The 21923-nt window shown below is 38.9% G+C and overlaps 1 long non-coding RNA gene across 1 annotated transcript in view; it reads right to left on the bottom strand.

Moving 5' to 3' along the window:
* The window catches only part of LOC131343602 (uncharacterized), a 66180-nt gene extending 44757 nt beyond the window's left edge, over positions 1-21423 (bottom strand). Inside the window, exon 1 of the long non-coding RNA XR_009203155.1 lies at positions 21282-21423. This is a non-coding gene — a long non-coding RNA (uncharacterized LOC131343602). The remainder of the gene's footprint in view (positions 1-21281) is intronic.
* Positions 21424-21923: the final 500 nt, after the last annotated feature.

Below are 21923 nucleotides of genomic sequence, written 5' to 3'. Positions count from 1 at the left end.
TTAATAAAACATTGTTGTTTTGATATTCTCAGTGGGAATGGATTATTTAGCAGAAATAGAGTGATGAAACGGTCAGGAAAGATCATTCCACAGCTGAGGAGACAAGAACCATTAAAAAGAACCAGAACAGTTTCTTCCAGTTTATTCAAAACTCTTTTTGATTAATTGAAGCAAACTGATTTAAGCTACTGATTCAGGTTGGGGAAAAAATTCCTGATAGAAAATGAATAATTGTACTAAAAATGCACTAAAGCTGACATTAGGTAGCAGCTAAATAATCAAACTGTTTTAGTATCATTGCAAAATGAGCTAATGATTTAATAAATTATTACAGTTCTGCTGATTCAATTAGATTTCAGATATCTTCATCTCCAGCAAACAAACACCTTGTTTAATCCCAACAATCAAAATTAAAGTCCAAACACATCCAGCGGTGGTAAGACGAGTGTACAGTTGACGTGGAGCAGAAGCAGTGATGTTAGGGTGCGCAGGTTAGAAGTGGAGGGTGCTGTCATTGGAAGCAGATGCAGCGCTGTAAAAAAAAAAAAAAAAAACAGGGGGGAGATGTCTCAGGGTAAAGCTTTTTTCCCCCCCTTCTGTCCTTGTGCACTGTCTGGAAGCAGTTATGATCCACCAAGGTTTCATATTAGAAAAAAAAAGACAGGGGGAAGAAAAGAGAGAGAATCAGGGAGGAGGAATGTTGAATCATCTCCAGGCGGAAAGAGGAGGTAAAGCGTATGAGCTGATCTCTGTCTCTCTCTCTCTCTCTCTCTCTCCCTCTCTAACACACACACACACACACACACAAACTCTGATGAGCAGCATAACCCAAGTCCCAAAGCTGCAACCCATCCCTGCAGAGACGGAGTTGCCAAATGCCTGAGTGTGTATTATATCTTTAATTATGGAATAAGAGAATTGCAGTGTTCTTGGGAACAACACTCTCTTTTCTCAGCCATTAAAATAAACATGTTCACCATTCCAGAAATGATGAGGTATTCTTGAAGAAAGGGAACATGACAGAGAGACCTTGGGAATGAGTGAGATGAAGAGAGAGAGAGAGAGAGAGAGAGAGAGAGAGAGAGAAAGAGAGAGTTCTGAATTCTATAAATCCCTGGACCTGAAATTTCTGATTAATCAAAATAAAATGAAAAATATCGAATTGATTCATTGCACATGTCAGTCCAAGGAATTTGCTGTAAAATGTAAAAAGTCTAATGAGTGATCTCACTACAAGTGTAACTCTTATTGTATTCTAAACATAGTTTTGACATTATATTTAAACAGCCGTACATCCTCTACCAGCTGCCCAAACACGCTGTGTGATTCTTAAAGCTGACATGTCTACGATGATGCATTAGTACCTTTAATTCAGAAAACTTTCCCATCAACCACCACTTACCAGCTGGCAATCATGGTCTACCAGTATGACCAGCTTCAGCAGCTGGTCAGACTAAGCTGGGGTGAAGAATCTTCAGCATTTGTTCTAGACATCTAGTCCCATGTTTCATTAGCTGAGATATGACCAGACACCTAAACTAAAATTCTGACCTTGACCGTATCTCTGCCCTTAACTCCCACAATGCCTTTACTAGTCTAGCAGGCAGAGGAAGTGGTGGGTCATGGCAGCTCTTTCATCCTGTATGTTAGAGGCGGCAGCGATGTGTGAGCGTGTGTGTGCATGTGCGTGTAAAGATGAATGGGCTCTAAGATAAATGTACTGAGGACAGTGTGCCATAGCCCCCCTGCCCCATGGACCCCAGTACCATGACATCAGAACAGAAGGGGCAAGCATCCTGGCTTTGTGGAGGGGCTAATTTAATTTGTACCTTCCAACGAGGGGTAAATATGTTTGAACTGTCTCTGTGTGTGTGTGTGCGCTGTGGACCCGTCGCCCGTTCTCACGGGAAACTAACACGCAGCAGGATTCTGCTCACTGCAGCATCTCCAGTTCCGTTTGCGAGCTAATTTGATTATTTCTTTTTGAATTTTTTTCCTGTTCTCTCTCTCTCTCTCTCTCTCTCTCTCTCTCTCTCTGTCTCTCTCACTCTCTCTCTTGCACTCAAATTCTCACAAACTCCATCTGTTCTTCTCTTTGGGTTTGCTCTCTCCTTCCTAGTCACACGCACACTTTTGACATACCCTGAAGGGGGGCCCAGTGACCTTCCACATGTCTGCTTGGTATCTTATGTAAAAAGGTCTTGTTGCTATGAAGAGGAGCATGTTTAGTAACAAACAGGGCTTACTTTCTCCTTCTCTGCTTATCTGTCTGTGTTATTTATCATCCGGTTTTATCGTCAGTCTTTTTACGCACAAACCATTCAGAACATCTGCCTCTATGGTAGCTGTGGTAGGAGTTTGCGGATGGGGTTCGATATCAGTATCTATAAATCTGCGAGCTTTGAAAAGATCTCTAGCCCAGTCCACTAAGGTGTCAGGGAGACACCTAACCTTTCACATCGCGGAGGCTCCCATGGTCGACCCCTGACCTTTGCTGGGCCCCAGCATTGGGGTTTGACCCCTGGGATGGCCCTGGCCCGCTTGAAGCAGCTGTGACTGATCGCTCCTCTGGGGACTTGGACTACCATCACCAGGGCTTCAAGTATCTCAGCCGGCTATTGTTTTTTTGCTGGGATTCACACACACACACACACACACACACCATAATATTGAAAACCACACAATATTTTCCTATTTTGCTGTTTCCTTTGTTTAAGGATCAAGGCTCTGAATTGTTCTTAGAGAAAAAAATCCTTTCTCCAAAATCTGATACAAATCTGTTCTACTGAACATATAATGAAATGCAGTTAATGTGTCATAAATACATCCAGTACATGCATACACACAACATGTACAGAATACAGACTTGACATGGAAAATATGTAGATATTTTCCTCGAAAGCTATCCATCGAATTAATTATATCAATGTTTAAATCGTTTCAGTCACAGATACACAAATATGAAAAATAGTAAGGTTCTTTAAACATCCTGCAAAATACAACATGCATACTGAACCAGACTGTAGTTCCTTAGCTAGAGCAAGCAGACACACAACACTCTGGCATTTGCTAAAAGTAGATTATTTGTCTGGTCTTACAATCTCTCTCTCTCTCTCTCTCTCTCTCTCTCTCTCTCTCTCTCTCTCTTTTCTTCCACTCAGTGACCCTGAATCTGACCATCCTGGGCCTCTGACCCACAGCTGTGTTTACAGTCAACACAGCTCCATGTTAGGACAGCTGGAAGATCAAGAGACGCAGCGTAGCCTACCACACTCACCCAGCACCCACGCACACACCCACCCACCCACCACACCAACACACACACACAGCAACACACACACACGCTCACACACACACACACACACACGCACACACACACACACAGAAACACAGTGTAAATAATACGAAGTGTTTCCTGCAGTATATAAAATTATGTAAGACCGAGAAGAAAATACCTTTTTATCAAATAAAAATAATTAAGCAAATTTAAAGATGAACCAAAAAAAAATAAAAAAGTCAGTCAGAGTCAGTGAATTTCATCAGTGAATTTTATGCTGCTGAGAAGTTAATAAGTTCAGAGTATTTGAACTAAAGCAAAGGAGGTTGAGTCACCTGTCACTGCTGAACAAGTTTATTATGAAAGCTGATGACACAACACACTCAGCATGATCCTCTTGAGTGTGTGTGTGTGTGTGTATATGTGAGTGTGTATATGTGCCCGTGTAATGGACACACAAGGTCAAAATAACATCCGTCTGTTTGCGATGCCATTGTTAACAGCACCAAAGAAAATGACAGGTCAAAAGACCCCTTTTCCCCTTAACGCATCAAGTTTCTCTCTCTATCACACACACACACACACAATCACACACTCACACACACACACATATATACACACACACACACACACACACACGTACACACACACACACACACATGTACACACACACACACACTCACACACACACACACACACACTCACACTCACACACACACACATATATACACACACACACACACACACACGTACACACGTACACACACACACACACACACACAAATGCAAACATCATGGGATAAACGTCATGGGAGCCTGAAAACCCCGGCATTTTTGTGGAGAGACTCTTGGTGCAAAGTTTCTCTTTGGGAGCATGGAAACATTTGCCTTTAGAGACACATTTTAAAAGATGGAATCTGTGTGTGTTTTGATGGTCAAGCTCCTGAACCACAAAATGTAAATCTATTTATCACTGTGCATTGATCAAATATCCAAACCTCAACACAAAGACTAAAACAGCTGTTTATAATTTTACATTTTTCACTCAAATGAGCTGCAGTCTCAACTGTAATTATGATCACATTTGTATTTTTAGAAGTAATATATCTAATATCATCAAGCGCTAAAACAAGATAAGAGATTTCTCATGTTTTTAATGTTTGCAACGACTCACCTGATCGACTCCATCTGCCAGTTGGCCAAACTCAATCAGAGTGAGATCCTTAGGTGCGTTTAATGATATCGATGCCTACTTATTTATATTGAGAAAGCTCCACTAGCATCATGGCCATCGTCCTAACAGGATATTGACATCTCACTTGGGCCATTGACATTCCTGTCTTATTTACTGAAGACTTTCTTGTCATTCCTCATCAGGACCAGGCCTGAAATTTCTTTCACCTCCTTGATGCATGCAGACAAATGATCACTCACAGTGCGAGTGATGAAAGTCGACACAATGTCTTTATGAGCGATTAGAATTGATCCAGGAACTGTGTTTTTCCCCCGCTATTCTGAAAAGTCTGTGTTCATTAAAGTTTTCAGTCATTGAGATACTTGTAGAATTTGTTCAGTGGTTCTCTGGTCAAGGGGTCTGTGTGCATGGTGCTCATTTGTTTTAAATTTTTGAAATGAAAAATGGAAAACAAGGAAACAACATTTTTTGTTTTGTTCTGTTCTATTTCGTTCTGTTTTCATCCTGTCCTGTTCTGTCCTGTACTCTCCTATTCTGTCCTGTCCTGTCCTGTCCTGTCTTGTCTTACCCTGTCCTGTCCTGTTCTGTTTTGGTTTAATGCACACACAGAAAAACAGAAAAAAAATTCTTATTTAAAAAAAATAAAATAACCTAATTCCCCATTTTTGATTGTTTCTACTTGTAAGAAAAACAACCTCCTGCAGTACATTTCTTGTAGATGTGTACTCTAGAGCCATACCCTATTGATTATAAATATAAATATTTTTGAAAATCCAGATTTTTAGAAGCCACCATGTTTCCCCCCTTTACATCACATATTGAAATCTTTAATCCTCTTGCTACTATCTACTCAGTAATTGCTGATACAAATCTAGTACATTTTAGGCAAAAATGACTAATTAATTGATCAAAAACAAGCAATATATATAAATCAATCAACAATATATACATAAAATTTTTATTAAAATGCCATATACTATTTGAAACATCTTCTTGATGACAACCTGGTGGACAGTGATTTATATAAGATATTTTTACTCATCTGATGTGCTTCATTAATTTCGAAGCCCAAATACTTATACTCACTCTCTCGACATACTGTGATATATTTTGTGGTCATTGCTCCAGAATCCCAAGACACATCAGAAGAGCCTGGACTGCATGTTCTGGCATTACTGATTGATGAGATAAAGTAGATAGAGATGTGAATTTCAATAAGGGAGAGGATGAACAACAGAGATAAAGTAAGAGATGAAAAATGACAATGATGTCGTATTGTGTCATCTGAAAGCTTGGTCAAAGACACAGACAATGCCACAACAGAGGACTCCTCCGTCAGACATTCCACGGCCTGTGCCCAAAGAGAGCCATGAATGGAGCCTCACATAAAAGAAATCAGCAGGCAAGTTCATGGGAATTAAACATTCAGCAGTGTCCAATGATTAATAATCCAGTCATCTGGAAAATGAAATCTGTATTAAAGCTAAGAGATGGATCCTGTTGCGTTTCATGCAGATTTGCCTGACGTTAAGAATAACAAAGAGTTTCACAAATATGAAACGTTCGCTTACATTTCAGCACCGGAATGAGTGGAAAAGGACATCACTTCAGATTTGAGGAGTCGTTTTGTATCAAGGTGTCAGGTGGAGAAAGTTTACCAGAAAACTCCACACTGAAACATTACATACACTTTAATAATCCTGCACTAATGCCTGAATTAATACTTACTTAAATGATGAGTTAACGCATGTAGTAACCACAGACTGATTAAGAGCTAACCTTAACTATTTATGAAGTCATGTGAGAATAATGACCAGGTCAAGTACATTAGATAGTGTATTATTAACACACAGTGCTAAACTAAATCAAGGAAGAAAGAATTTGGATTAAACCTGCATCATCTCAAATTGTTTAGATAATTTGTCATTTGCAGCTGCATACACAAACCACCAAATCATTGGATGGCGCTAGATTATTTTCAAAATTTACACTGATCCTCCTTATTGAACATAGAAAAACAAACTAATAATTAACCCCAATCATTTCACCTCAACTCGTTTGGGGCATCATTCTCCATCCATTTCTCTTCAAACCCCACTGTAGTACTAGTACATGCTCTGGCTGGCTCGGGGCCCTGGGCTCTGCTCCTTTACACACAAGAGTGAAATAATTACTGTAACTTTTATTTATGGAGCAGATGCTATTATCTATAAGCATTTAAAACCAAAGTTTAAAATGAATAAATGTTATTTGTTATGAGTGCATCTTTCTGAGATTGATAATGAGGATCAGTGATTTTCTGGTTTGTGAACGCAGCTGCAGTGCATATGACAAATTATATAAACATTTTGAAATGATGTTGGTTTAATTCATATTCTTTCTTATAGAGTATTTAGTTTAGCCTTATGAGTTAATTAATGCATTAACAAAAAACCATGTACTGACATGTACTTAAGCATGAATTCATAAGACTCTTTACTAGTTTGTGATTGGAACTCCTCATTAGTTCATAATTATTAAGTTAAGTTCATTTATTCAGGTATTAGTGCAGGATTATTCACATACTCTTAGGGTTAGGGTTAGGAGTATATGAACACTTCTATGAAGTGTTAATACAGTATATATTACAGTATTATATAACTGATTTTTTGGTTGATGTTTTTGCATTTTCTGTGAGAAGTTATTATTGTGTTGCTCTGACATCACATGGTGAGACTGTCAGCACTGTTATAAAGCTTGCTAAAATGTGAAAGGTTCAAATCTCAGACATTAAGGGTATCAGTAAGGCTCCACTGTTAGTTCCTAAGAACAAGAGCTTCTTCTCTTGCTCAGCATTTTCCTGTGATCTTCAGTGTTGTGTTAATGAGAAATGTAGCGCTGAAGTAGTAGAGACGGCAAACATCGGACTCAGAATGCAGTGGAGCAATACGGCACAGTTGAACTGATTAACAGTAGAGACTTGGCTCAGCTTGGCTAGCGATCTACAAGATGACAGGCACACTGACATTGACAGAGGGATTATCACTGGAAGCACTGGAAATTTGAAGCACTGATATGTTTGATCAGAGCATACAGGTGAGGAGGTGAGAGAGCTGGACAGACTAAACGGCTAAATCTCTGTCGCATTACTCTATGTAAAGATGAATTTCCTCTGCTGCCACTATCAGCAGGCTCTAACAGGTAACATAAGAAACTATTAGCCAAAATGAAAACAGGCTAAAAGAAGTCACAATTCAATGATAATTGAATCAACTGATGATCAAATATTGGTTATAAATAATATACATGTTGTTAAAGGTGGGGTTTGTTCAGGAGTCAGCAAAAGTGAAACGTTTACAATCCAGGGTCAGCATCACTCTGTCACCACTCAGGAGGTGCAGGACTAGAGGGCAAGAGCAGATAAGTGGACAGAAAGAGGTAAAAAAAAAAGAAGAAGAAGTAAAAAAAGAAGAGAGATGATTTGATACCCTCTGTACAGCCGTTTTTGATAGAAGCTTTAAGCCTTCCTTTTTCTCACACTGTGAAGGGATAGAAGGGGGGAAAAAGGTCCCCCCTACCTTTTCTCAGGAGATCCACACATCTAACATGCTCCATTCCGGTGAGGAACGATGAGCTGACAATGAGTTCGCACCACCTGCTCCCGACCTTTACTGAGAGAGACAGGCCCCCGGCCTATTTTTAAAGAGACAAAGCTTGCCCTGGGTGACAGCTCCAGCCCAGACGCGCCTTTCCCCATGTGGGAGATCCATAATCATCACCGAGAACAAGCCAGAGAGAGCAAAAGAGACAGAGAGAAACCGAGAGAGCTCGGTTCCCGAGGCCGAGCCTGGGACAGTGCTATGGGGAATGATGAACTATCAGTATGGCAGAATGAGACTTCCACATACTAGTATGAACACAGGGCTTCTTCCCCTTACTCACTCTAATGGACTGCTCCCACTCAGCACTCCATCTTACTGAGGAGAGCTCGCTCGCGTTCGCACCACTAGCACACAGGGAAGTCTCCAGAAAAAGGGAAAAAAGATTAAATGTGTATGTTTAGCCCTCCCACAGCTGCGTGTCACAGTGTATAACAATAGGAATAATTTCAGGGCAAAGAAAGAATAATAGAAAAGTTATAAAACATTTCAAATGAAGATTTATGTTGTTAGCATAGAAAGAAATTGCGCAATAAAGTGTTTTCCTCACTAGGAAAAGAATTACATTTCATTAATATTACTCTGTGAAATCCATCATGGATTACAGAAGCTAATGCAGGCTTGTACAGCTGTAAAATATTCCTCACAAATTTTTAGGAGAACCCTGAACTGTCACGCTGAAATATAGGAACTGGGTAAACACACACTCTCCACCATCATTCATATTAATTATTCGTTATTCTGACACCTCGCCCATTCCTGCCAGTCCAAACCCTCTCTTACCTGTGTTAACTCTGTCGCTTCTTCTGCCAAAGCCAGGCGATGTAAATAAAGCTGACAGGTGACTCCTGTTAGAGGAGCCTGTGTGTGTGTGTATGTGTGTGTGTGTGTGTGTGTGTGTGTGTGTGTGTGTGTATGCATGCGCACATGTGTGTGAGACAGAGAAGGCAGGGTGCGTTCGATGAGTGGGTGTCTGAGTTTTACATGGATGCCATGCACTTGGCAGCACAGGGGTTGCTTGTTTTGCTTTTCCAAACTGACATCGGTCCTAAACGCTGATAGACATCTGGCACAACACGGAGGTGACACGTTATTTTAACACACGCAAATGCCGCTCTTTTCTCCTATTTAGGTGAACATAATGCCAGCTGAGTGATGACAAGCATCGCCTGCTAGCGACAGTTCTGTACACATATGTCATGTAGAAATGATAGAAAAATGACATTGAGATTAAATTGAGGTCAAAACGAATTGCACGGAAATTCAGGAGTTGTTTTCTTTTTTTTTTCTGTAGGCAAAATGGTATGGGCAAAAGCGTGCGATTTCAGTTTGTAATCTTTGTAAAAGGAATTCAGAAAATAGTACACACTTAATTACAGCATGTTCCATGAAGCTCTTACACTTACAGTCATTACAGTGAGGTGTGGAAACTTTTTATGCCATTTTCTAGTACATGGTGTACAGATTTTCCCCGAAGTGAAATATGTTACTTTTTTGCACATATTCCAGTCAGGAAAAAAGTATAGTGGTTTTAAAATCTGTTTTCAAAAGTGAAAAGAAGATTTATAATAAAAATTCTATCCAATTCTGATTAAAGACTGCAGCACACTGTTTGTCAGTATTAAATTTAGCTAAGATGAGTTGGTTAAATTTCCCATTTATTAAACTAACATTCACATATATATATATATATATATATATATATATATATATATATATATATATATATATATATATATATATATATATATATATATATATATATATATATATATATATATATATATATATATATATATATATATATATATATATATATATATTTTGTGTGTGGTTTGTGTGTGGTTTGTGTGTGTGTGTGTGTACATTATGGATAATTTCACAGGTAATTTTACAAACTATACACAGCAACTTGATCAAAGCATAAAGAAAAATTAGAAAAATAAAGAAATCATCCTGATTTTTTTCCTACTGTTTCACTCACTAGCAAGCAGTAACTCCCTCATGTCTCATGTAGTTTGTTTCTTTTCTTTGTTTCTTGTCTCTGGGGTACAGCAACTACTGTTGTTGACTACTACTGTTGTTTATATATATATATATATATATATATATATATATATATATATATATATATATATATATATATATATATAAAAGGTAAATAAAAGCTCGTCTAAATGGGTATTTGTGAAAAACTTTTTCTTAAACTCACAAAAAAGAAATCTAGGTTATAGGCTAAAAAAAAAGTCACTAATTTTGGCTGTTTACCAGAACAAGATATATATCAGGATGGCTTTTCCCAGACTCTCACACACATAGTGAAGAATAAGACTCACATTCAATTCTTTTTTTTTGTATATTTTGTATGCGTTTGATTCCTGACCCAGCCTTTGTGTGTATTAATATTCTACTGTTTCTCTCATCACTATAGAGCAGCCAACCTGGCTGCAGATTATTTAAAGAGTAAATGAGATGCTAAAATCAGCTGGATTGGCAGCACCAAAGTATTCAGCAGACAGATAAGGAGGGGGAAAAAAAAGCAGACTGGTGGTGTCCCCTGCTCATCCTGGTGATGATGTACTTTTTAGTGGTCACTAAGAAGTCAGCAGTGACTGTGCCTAATCGTTTCAGCCAGTTTATTTTGCATCCTGAGGGAGTAAGCCTAGAGAATATTGGAGTAGTGGTATGTTAACAAGCCTTATTTAGCACTGGTTTCGGAAATTAAGGGCGTATGCAAAGTGAGTAAACATGCAGAGTTGACACATACACAACCCCTGGAAATTGTGACCCATATTATTTCCATATAGGTCAATATTTTTAGGTACAAAGAAGCCTTTGCATAGACCTAGAAACCCCTGCATATCTTTTGGAGAATACACACAATCGTTCACACACATACACAAACAGGCTGGCACAGTCCTTCTTTTAGCCCCTGCTCTCACTGATGAGGAAAAAACCCCCCAAAACAGCTCTCTTCCACATTCCCCCATAAAGCAGCTCTTCATACTGTAGGTAGGCTCTTCACATGTCTGCTCCTCCTCTCGTCTTCTGGCACATTACAATTAGCCTGGGATTCTCCTTCAGGGCAAAAATGTGTTGCTGTCAGATATGTGGGATCCATTTTACTCTAATGTCATTATTGCAGAAGGGGGAAGAGCTCTCCGTGGCCTCGTCTGGAACAGATTAAGGGCGCTCTCTCGCCCACAAGACGTCTCTCACCTTTGGCACCTTCCTCTGGATCCCGCCTAAGCTGCACTCTGCCAGCAATAACGTGCCCCATTTGTTTTCTCTCTCGCTCCCCCCCTCCCCTTTCCACCATGCAGCCAATCGATTGGCTGAAAGAGGGTCAGCTGTGTTTGAGTGATTGTTCTAATGTTCGGGGCCAGCAACTCCATCAAAGGGGCCAATAAAGTGAAGACTGTTTTGACCCCCCCAGCATCCCCCTACCCCCCTTCTGTGGTAGCCACGGTGACATGCTTGTGCAAACACGGCCAGCCGTTTGGTGCGTCACATGTCTTGCCAACGGGGGGAAGTAGAGAGAGGGCGCTGGCTCACATGCCAGATTATACATCTGGCCTCCGCTTGCCAAGAGGGAATCCATCACATTTCTGCCACCTTTTCTATCCCTTTTCTATCCTGCTTTTTCACCCTCTCTTTTCATTCCCTACTGTCTTTCTTTCTTTCAGCTTACATGTCCCCATCATCCGTTTTTTTTTTGCTGTTGTTTTTTTTTGCAATACATGCTTCTGACATCAAAGTGACAGGGAATATTTATTCAGGGCTAAACTATCTACTCAGAGCACAGGGATCAAACTGGGGCTAAGATCATGCTTTGCTCTTTTCTAAAAGATAAGAAGGAAAATAAAGAAGAGAGAGAGAGAGAGACAGAGAGAGAGAGGCAGAGAGAGAGAGAGAGAGAGAGAGAGATGCAGCTGAACTGAAGATGAAGTCATAACAAACACTATTAAAAAATAATTGTGTTTAAAGTACAGTTAAATCCAAGTCCATCTCTACCTGCACCCCAGTTCAGTTAAACTGGACTATCTACAGATTTTAATATCCAATATATCTCACACACAAGGGCTAAAAACATTTTGTTTAAAGATTTTAATTCCACTGACAGAGGCCCAGCTTACCTCTACATTTATAATCTAATCTACTAATAGAAATACAACACTAAGACATTTTGAAGACGTTTACACTGGGAAATGAGTCACTTCAATGATCAGCATCATTCCCATCAATCTGTGCCTGAGGTAAAAGTCTCTTGGTTATCCTACAAACACAAGCCTTCACTCCGCTGAGATCTGTGAAGAGTGTGTAAGCGCTGTTCTCTGTTTTGACTCTATGACGCTGCAGTAACATTGCTAATAATTTACGAATCTTCTCATTACAAACTAAATTTCACCGTGGCACGTAGCTGTGTGATTACTTGATCAAATCAAGACCGTCTTGAATTCCCCTCTGAGCCGAGCACAGTGAGCGCTGCTTGTGAGTCTCATTCATTCTCCACGTGTTTTTGTTTGTTTTGACACGTGCCATTGTTTTGGTTTTGGTCCTGTCTCCGCCTCTATCCTGTCATTGGTCTGGTACCCAACTGTGTTCACCTGTTTGCTGATAGCCCTTAAATGGTTTGTCTATTTAACCCCCTGCTGCTTCCGTCCATTACTGTGAAGTGTTATTGTGCTTTCTGTTTGAGTTCCATGTTTTATGGTTCTGACCCTTGCCTGTTTATGTGTGTTGATTATGGATTAAAAAAGGAATATGTGATCAGTCGGATTTAAGAAAAGTAATTTCAAATAAATTATTATATGATGCCATTGCTTGTATTAAACTTCACTTAAACAAGTTTCTAATGATGAATGACGTATAGTGAGTGTGATCATGCAGTATTAACGTAAATCAATTACTTTATAAAATCTCACAAGGATGGTGACACTGATGAGATCTGTAAGTTAGGGATTAAATTTCAGCAATTAGTCCATGCATGGTAGAATAACGTAGTGTGTTGAAAAAGTGTCGTGAGTTCAATTTTCAGCTCAGGTTCACGATCGTGGTTCAATCATGGGTATTCACTTCAGTGAAGGTTTTTTTTTTTTTTTGATGTTATGTGCAGTGAAAAATGATGGGTTGTCCATAATAAAACATATTCTTGCATCCTGTCTTCCACTTCCACATGTTACAATTATATCAGTTGTGCTATAGAAGCACACTTGGCCATCAAGAATTTTTAGTCTGAATGATTGCATTTACCACTGCTTTTTGTAAGGCAAAGTTAGAAAGTATAGTCTGAATAAAACATTTCCACATTTGATAAATATATTTATGTTTTCTTAGAGCAGAGATGTCAAAGTGTATTACTGGCAGAGAACTACCCCCCTCGTCGTGTGACATGTGATGGGTTTTCCCAGGCTGCTTCATGTATATCAGATGTGGCATAGGGATTTCAGTAAAGGGGGATCCTTCAGCAAAGGTTAATGCGAAACCATCCTCAATAAAAAGAGCTAATGTGCAAAGTGTAAAGGAAAATAAAACATTCATGTCGGGTAGACGCTACAATAATATTCCCATGGAGTAAAGAGGATGGAGAGAAACATTCAGTGACCTGGAGCTTCGATCCCATAAGTATGAGTTTCCCCCAAGAGCATATTGTTAACTCACTGGCTAAACATTTATGACCACAGCTGTAATTATACAAAAGGCCAAATGAAACTAAACACTATTAGTGATCTACTCAACAAGTCCAAAGTAATACAAGACTCCAGTTTACATGTAGTGGGGCCCAGTGATGATGAAGGGAATTAAAATAAAACAGTTCAGGAGCAAACACAATATATCACAAGTCACTGAGTCAAGAATATAGAGGCGGAGAGAAGGAAAGTGACATTTTCACGTCTCATTCAGGTCTCAGCCTGTTTTTGTCGCCTTGTCAAATGTAAAAGTGGTGATAAATTTCATCATCATTATCTGTTTACACCGCTCACATCTCTGTCTCCATGATGTCAGTCAGATAAATGATTTTTACACATGCACTGATACTGACTAGTGCATACTCACACACACACACACACACACACACACTCACACACACACACAGACCTTCAGCAGAAGTCCTAGGGTTGAGGAGGTCAGCCTGCTGACTGTTTAACAGCGTTCTGCACACTGAAACTGTCCAGATTCCCAGTGATCTCAGCCCAATAAAAACAGACACGACCAAGGTGGAGTAAATCACAGCAAGCTGGAGATGTGATGACAAAGTATGACCTCCACCATGTGGGCAACTACACTAACACTTGCTGCCACTGCCTCTGTGTGTTTGTGTGTGTGTGTGTTTGTGTGTGTATATACAGGTTGTTTCTGAGGTATGATTCTGAATGGTCAGCAAATTTTGATTAATTACAACAGCCCTAACAATTGTGCCAGATTCAAGGCTTTTATTAATTGGCTATAGATACATTTGATTACTGTCAATTGTTTCACTTAGAAACCATGAAGGCTGAAATTGATACAAACAGTTTTGTTTTAATAGGTTTTGCAATTGCCATGAACAGATCTGTAGTCTCCATCAGTTATCAGTTGATCAACAAAATAGACTTCATGTTAAAACTAGAATGAATGTCCTGGTTATAAAACTGTACTTTTCTGACCATACAGTGTACAGTCATAAAAGATAAAAGTCAGAAAAGATTTCTAATCACACTATCCTTTTTCTTCCTCATATTGTCTCAGAGAGTTTTATCCCACATGATATTGTCTTCACTATAGAGGACTTTAGTGGCTTTTTGATACAATGACCAGCTGAATTTTTTGCCTTATTAGTTGATAGAGAGAGAGAGAGAGAGAGAGAGAGAGAGAGAGAAAGGGAAGATAAGCTGGTGATGGCAAGACTATTTATAGCTGTAATAATGCATATGATGACTCATGATGACCAGCTTGCATTATGCAGCATTTTACAGATGTTTAATAACATGAAATATAATAATTATATTCTAATTAACGTAATTGAAAATAAATGAAGTATGATTAAAAAGTACAACATACCAATTTTAAGTAACAAACAACATTAGCAAATTACTGTGGTATAAGAGAAATTAAACAAATACTGTAATTGGAAAATAAAACTTTCAGATGATCACACAACCTGATTTTTGATTATTTTCTTACAACAACACACTGCATCATTTTTTCCCCCCTGTACTTCATCAACTGTGATGAATAAATAGTTTGCATTAGTCAGGCTTAAGTCCACATTATTCTGACTCAGGCAGACGTTCCTCCAGTGTGTCAGGATGAATGCTGACAGCAGCTCTGAGTAATGACTGCTGGTAGGGAGAGATGCTTTCACATCCCCTTGAACACTGTGAGAACTAGCAGACATCAGAATCAGCATTTCTGAAGTCCACATTCACACCGCTGTTCCCCCATCACTCCCACACTGATGCCAGCTAATTAATTTCAGCTGATGGCCAGTAGAGGATAAACATAGCTTAGATTGATGAATAGCAGGAATTAGTAAAAACAAAAGCTGAACCGAGTGTTAAAACTTGTCGTCTTTTATGCCAGAGCTCATTATAACAGCAGGATATATTACCTCTCTGCCAGCTAGAGCTTTATATACAGTCAGTTCCAGTATCATTGGCACCCTTTATGAAAATGAAAAAAAGGGAATATATGAAATTAATAATTGATTAACACATACATCGTCCTCACACACGCTCACAAATGTTTTATTTTTCATCTTTCTGAAGTGCTTTTTATTGTAGTAATGATTTATTGTTTCCAATTAAACCTAAACTAACTCCAGTTTTAATCTCAGTGACAAGAAATAAATATTTTGCCAGGAAAAATACAGTATTTTTGAGAGGCTCGGGTGTTCCTACAACTGTGAATGGTTTGATACGATGCACACAAATGCAACAAGCTCACACTCGCATGGACACACATACAGTGAGTAAGGTTAGAAGCATAAAGAGGAAGAAATGCTGTATAGTTTTCTTTTCAGTCCAGTGTGCAGTAGTAATTGCTCCCTCTTTAGTCTGAAGTGTTATAATGGAAATGTGTGAGTTATAATATAAACATTCTGTAGTAATGAGTAGTTATTGGTATTATTATGCAGTTAATCACAATGTATTTTTATCATTTGCATGCTTTCTAGAGCACTGGTTTCAAAGTGATCACAAATCTCACATTGCATTTTGCACGCATTAGTTTTAAAACACTGATGCTTGCCTACAAAGCCAAAAAATGGACCAGCACCATCTTACCTCGAAGCTCTTATTACTTCTTGCACTGCACCTCACTCCCTCCTATTCACTAGCACTACTCGACTGGTCCCACCATCTCTCAGGGTAAGAGGTAGGTACACATCTAGACTCTTCTCTGTTCGGGCACCGAGGTGGTGGAATGAACTTCCCCTAGATGTCCGTACAGCTGAATCACTGACTGTCTTCAAACGACGGCTGAAGACCTACCTCTTTCTGAAGCACTTCTGAAGCTACCTCTTATTATCTGTTTGTTTTATGTATTGCTGTATGTTGTATGTACAACCAACAACTCAGTTTTTAGGCTGATGGTATCCTAAGTCTATGACCTATTGAACCAGTGTTAATATATACATTGATAGAGACTTCAAAGCACTTCTGTACGTCACGCTGGATCAGAGCATCTGCCAAATGCCAGAAATGTAAATGTAAATTTTGTGGTTAAACCACAGTGAAAGTGTCATGACAGTGAGAACCCCCCAAATAAATCAAACCTTCTTTACCATTCTCCTCACTGCATTAGTTGATTTTAGAGGAACATTTGACTCATTTGTTTGTATTAATTAAACATGATAAAAAAACATCACCCATTCTCCTGATGGGTACCAATACTTCTGGATGGCTGTAATTCAATGTCCTGCTTTAAAATAACTTAAAAAACTTGACCCAGGAGTACATGTCATTTTAATCATAGACATATCATCTCAGTGGCATGTCAGAAAAGCCTTAACTGTCCCGACCTGCTCTCATTCAGGAGAGTCTGAGAGACCTGACCATGCATGGCTGATGTACCCTCACCCTAATCATGGAGTCACACTCCAGCACACCCGGTGTGAGTGTATGTGACTCAGCCAGGGGAGCAGAGCTTAGTCTAGAATGGTTGAAATGAGCTGCCTTGTACTCAGTTGCACGCATGTGCTTGCAAACATACGTGAGAACACAAGCACACATGGTCTAAAAAGTCAGAGGTCAACCGAGTTTTTTTCCCCTTCCTTGGCTCATCAAGCAGAGCAACAAAACCAGCCCTTTGTCAGCTTCTGCAAAACACTGATGGTTTTGAATGAGATGTCAGAATTTAATTGCTTCAAAAAGCTGGAAGGTGGAGAACTCCCTGCTGTCAAAGTGGCACGTGAAAACTGTAATTAATTCCCTGTTAAACTCACCTTTACATATTTTATTTCTGTGAATTGCATGTGCAAAGCAAAAACCAGTAACTCAAGCCCCATGACCACATATGGCAACGCTTTTTAAACTCCTCCACCATTATTGTTATGGGAAGGCCCATTTCTGCCGAAACGCTTGATAGACCTAAGCAAACATAAAGCAGACATGTGGTGCGCTTTATGAAGAATGGCATCATGGGAGTAAAGGAGGAGGTATTAAATGGTGTGCACATATAGAGCATCTTATAATGTAGTGGAGAGCTGTAAATTTCAACCTCAGGATGAATTATGTACTGAGCTCAAGAGTGCACGGTTAATATGGCCATATCAAATGCATGGGAATACACTCCTACTGTGAAACAAGACACAACAGGAAATAGCTTCATGTTTTTATTCTGGGTGAAAGGGACCAATAACTGTCACGTTTGTTTAGAAAGGCTGGAGCACAAGAGCCCAGTGTCTACTCGATCGTTTGAGATGGAGCATAGAAATTAAAAAGTCAGTGTGTTCAGTTTCCTGTTTTGGCTGCTGTGATGAGACACAAACACCTGTTGTATGTGTGTGGCTTCCAACTCACCCCGTTTCTTTCTCTTTTAGAAAACACCTGACATTTATGAGTGTGCTGGTTCATCCTCAGCTGGATACAGTGTGTGCAGATACTTTTAAACGCACCATAAGAAGAAGGAATCCAGTGTCCTTCACTGTTATCCTCTCCTTTACCTCATCAGCTCATCTATAAAACTCTGCCTCAGTCTGCTTAAACATGCAGAGATGAGAAGATCAGGAGGAAGAAGGGCAAAGGAAGTGAAGCTCAAAAGCCCACAGGAAGCTCATAAACCTGCGGCTCTGGGGTCAGTGCTCTCCATTCCACAGCACTAAGACGAGTCATAAAAACGTTCAAGAGAAGGCGTCGCTCGTTAGTCCAGTCCAATAAACCTCAGAGCGCTAAGCTACAAAATGTTCTGGATGGGATACGCTGGATGATTGAATAGGTAAGAGCAGAGGTAACAGCAGCTTCCCTTAGCACACACAATCTCACTGTGTTTTTCAACTCAACATTAAAAGCAACTGACAATCTAAAAATACACTAGAAAATGAAATCTGCAACAACTTTTCTAAGCTTTTCTTTTAATTGACAGGAAAGGAAGCCGATATGGTCTTTTGCTGTTGTAGCACAACAAGATTTGATATATTTTACATACTGCACTGAGATGCTTTTCTGCTCAGCATACTTGTAAAGAGTTATTATTTGAGTTATTTGACCATAGCTTTCTAGTCAGCTCCAACCAGTCTGGTCATGATGAGCTTTCTCATCAACAAGGTGCTTCAAATCACTGAAGCTCCTTGTTGATGAGATCAGTGCTGCTCACTAGATGTTTTTTTTTTTGCACCATTCTGAAAAAACTCATCAAAATCTCAAGAAATCAGCACTTTCTGAAATATTCAAACCAGCAGTTCTGGCAACAAACCATCCAGTTCTCTGATATTTGTTGCGAACATTAACGGATACTCTTAGCGGGAGCAAAGAAATGACATCATATTTCTCAGTTTCTTCCCCAATTGCTTTGGCTCCACATTAAATTTTAGTGTTGATTTTAAGATTCTTCTGTTTGTGTATAAGACACAAAATGACTCATGGCTATGTTTGTGATCTCCTTCATCTGTATATAGGCCCTAGGCCACCTAAGATCACATAGTCAACTGTTTTTTATCCATTCCTTGTTCACTTTGTAACTCTGAAGGAGCTCATGCTTTTTCTGTAGCTCCCCCTAAGCTACTTTTTAAAATTAGGGCCTCTCCTGTGCTTTTAAAGCTAGTCTTAAGACTTATATTTTTATTCTTTAGCTTTAGATTCATTTTGTTTACCTATATACTGTTGCAATTTTTGTTTACAGTTGTATTTAGATACTACATTTCGTATTTTAAGCACTTTGTTGTGTTACATGCTCTGTAAATATAGTTTCACTTGCCTTGACTTGACTCTTGTAACTGAAGTACTGTATTTGCTGTATGTGATGTTGTATAATCCACATGACTGTATTTTCTATGTGATGTATAATCCACATGATTGTATTTGCTGTATGTGATGTTGTATAATCCACATGACTGTATTTTCTATATGTGATGTATAATCCACAAGATTGCATTTGCTGTATGTGATGTTGTATAATCCACATGATTGTATTTGCTGTATGTGATATATAATCCACATGACTGTATTTGATGTATGTGATGTTGCCACATGATTGGCTGGTTGGATAATTCTATGAATGTGCAGGTGTCCAGATGTTTCTAATAAAGTGTCTGGTGAGTGTGTATTGTAAAAAAAAAAAAAATTAAATACCAATACCATCACAACTAACAGCAATGTGGAGAGTACAGCCCAAGAATTCCAATAGAGAGTAAAAATGGCGGAATATACTAAGTATCCACATACAATATTAAAAACAGAAACAGAAACACAGACAAACCAAACAGAAATCATACCCACTTATGACCAACTCCCATGTTGTGAAAGTCACGTCCACCAAATGAGGCATAAAGAATGTAAAACGCATGTGGAGGAGTGTGAAGCAGTGCTATGTGGGCTGGATCCGGGCACCAGAGGCCTCTCTACAGCCGTCCTGCAGCTAGCAGACGTGTGTGAGAGGTTAAGCAGAACCTCCTGACCAAAGGGGAGGATGAGAGCAGCCGAATCCAAGAAGGAAAAGACCACCTACCAGCTATCAGGGAACAACTGAAGAAAACCTCGGCCCTAAGCTCAGGCCCATGCTGGCCCCCGTAGACGCATAAATAACCTGGACGCGGACCGTTCATCATCACTTATTGGTGTATGTACATGCTGTGGGTTTGTGGGAACATGATTGGTTGGTGCATTCATCAATCTGATAGGAATCAGTCCCATATAAGGCTGTATAAATCATTAGTCTGGCGAGGGCTGGAGCGCTGTGGTGCAGATAGTGATTATTGATGGTTTAATCCAACTCATGTATGTTTGAATTCTGGGAAAGCGTCTCGAACGCTTTTTTTTTTATTATTGTCTTCTATCTATCTCATAATATCATTAAAACAACTATTTTCATGAAGTGTTATATAATAACTGCAAAATATAATGCAGTTTATGTCACATTATTTTAGGTTTATTATCAGTTTGTCAAGTTATTTAGCATGATTGATAAACAAACAAACAAACAAACAAACAAACAAACAAATAAAAATCAGAAAACATATCATGGAATTAAATTAAATTAAATTAAATTAAATTAAATTAAATTAAATTAAATTAAATTAAGTTAAATTAAATTAAATTAAATTAAATTAAATTAATTAAACAATGTCAATTTATCTGAATCCTAAACCATGAAAATACAAATGGTTTAAATAACAAATAATAATTTAAAAACATAAATAAATAAATAAATAAATAAATAAATAAATAAATAAATAAATAAATAAATAAATAAATAAATAAATAAATAAATTAAATTAAATTAAATTAAATTAAATATAAAAGTAAAATAAAAACAGGCTTCCTCCCAGATTCATCTTTTCCTCATTATAAATTCAAGCGTTCTAGGAGTTGTTCTTTCCTAATGCTTCTTTTTCTCCTGCATGAGTGTATGCATCTGTATGTGTGTGTGTGTGTTGGTGTGTGTGTTTTCTTCTCTTGAATGAAGTTTAGCAGGATGCTTTCAAAAAGCCCTGAGGATAAATACTCTTTTCAAAAGTAAACAGAGTCACACTGACCTTGCCAAGTGAACACTACTGCTGACAAGCTGTGCTGTTTTCAGACTGCTTAGCAAGGGTCACATTAGAACCAAAATTTCTTTTCCACCCCGAAAACTGCAACTCAGTTGTGTAGAGTCAGTGTAATTAATGAACCTCCTCAACAAAAACAATCGACTGTGTTTTAGCCCTTCAAAAACCAGTCCAAGTTGAAAAAAAATGGCCAATGAGATGATGAAAATGGGTGGGGAGAATAGAGGGGTGAAAAATTCCTCACCAGTTTATTTAAGGGCCGGAAATGAGTAAGTTTAAAGGCATCTGTTTTTGGTTTAACACGGGGGTCAGAGGTTAGCAGTCCTTGGCTTGGAGTGAGGTTGGTCAGCTCTTTAGACACACAACATGATAAGACTGCAAATAGCTCAGAGCGACTCCCTTGTGAACACACACACACACACACACACCCTATGGGAATGGTGACTAGCAAGTCCAGAGACCTGTGACTTCTCCTCTGACCCTGCCTGTTATTGGATCCAAGGGTTAGTACCACAACATTTTGGTGTGAAAAAGGATACCTGAGCCATTAATAGCTGTGTACAGGAGGAGTGTATTTGGTACAGAAGAGTATGTACGGATGCAGCGAGTAGTCCATCTGAGAGTGGCACA

This window comes from Hemibagrus wyckioides, linkage group LG22 (genome assembly GCF_019097595.1).
Source record: "Hemibagrus wyckioides isolate EC202008001 linkage group LG22, SWU_Hwy_1.0, whole genome shotgun sequence".
NCBI lineage: Eukaryota > Metazoa > Chordata > Actinopteri > Siluriformes > Bagridae > Hemibagrus > Hemibagrus wyckioides.
The sequence above is the reverse complement of the archived record's forward strand: the minus strand, read 5'-3'. Positions and strand labels throughout refer to the sequence as shown.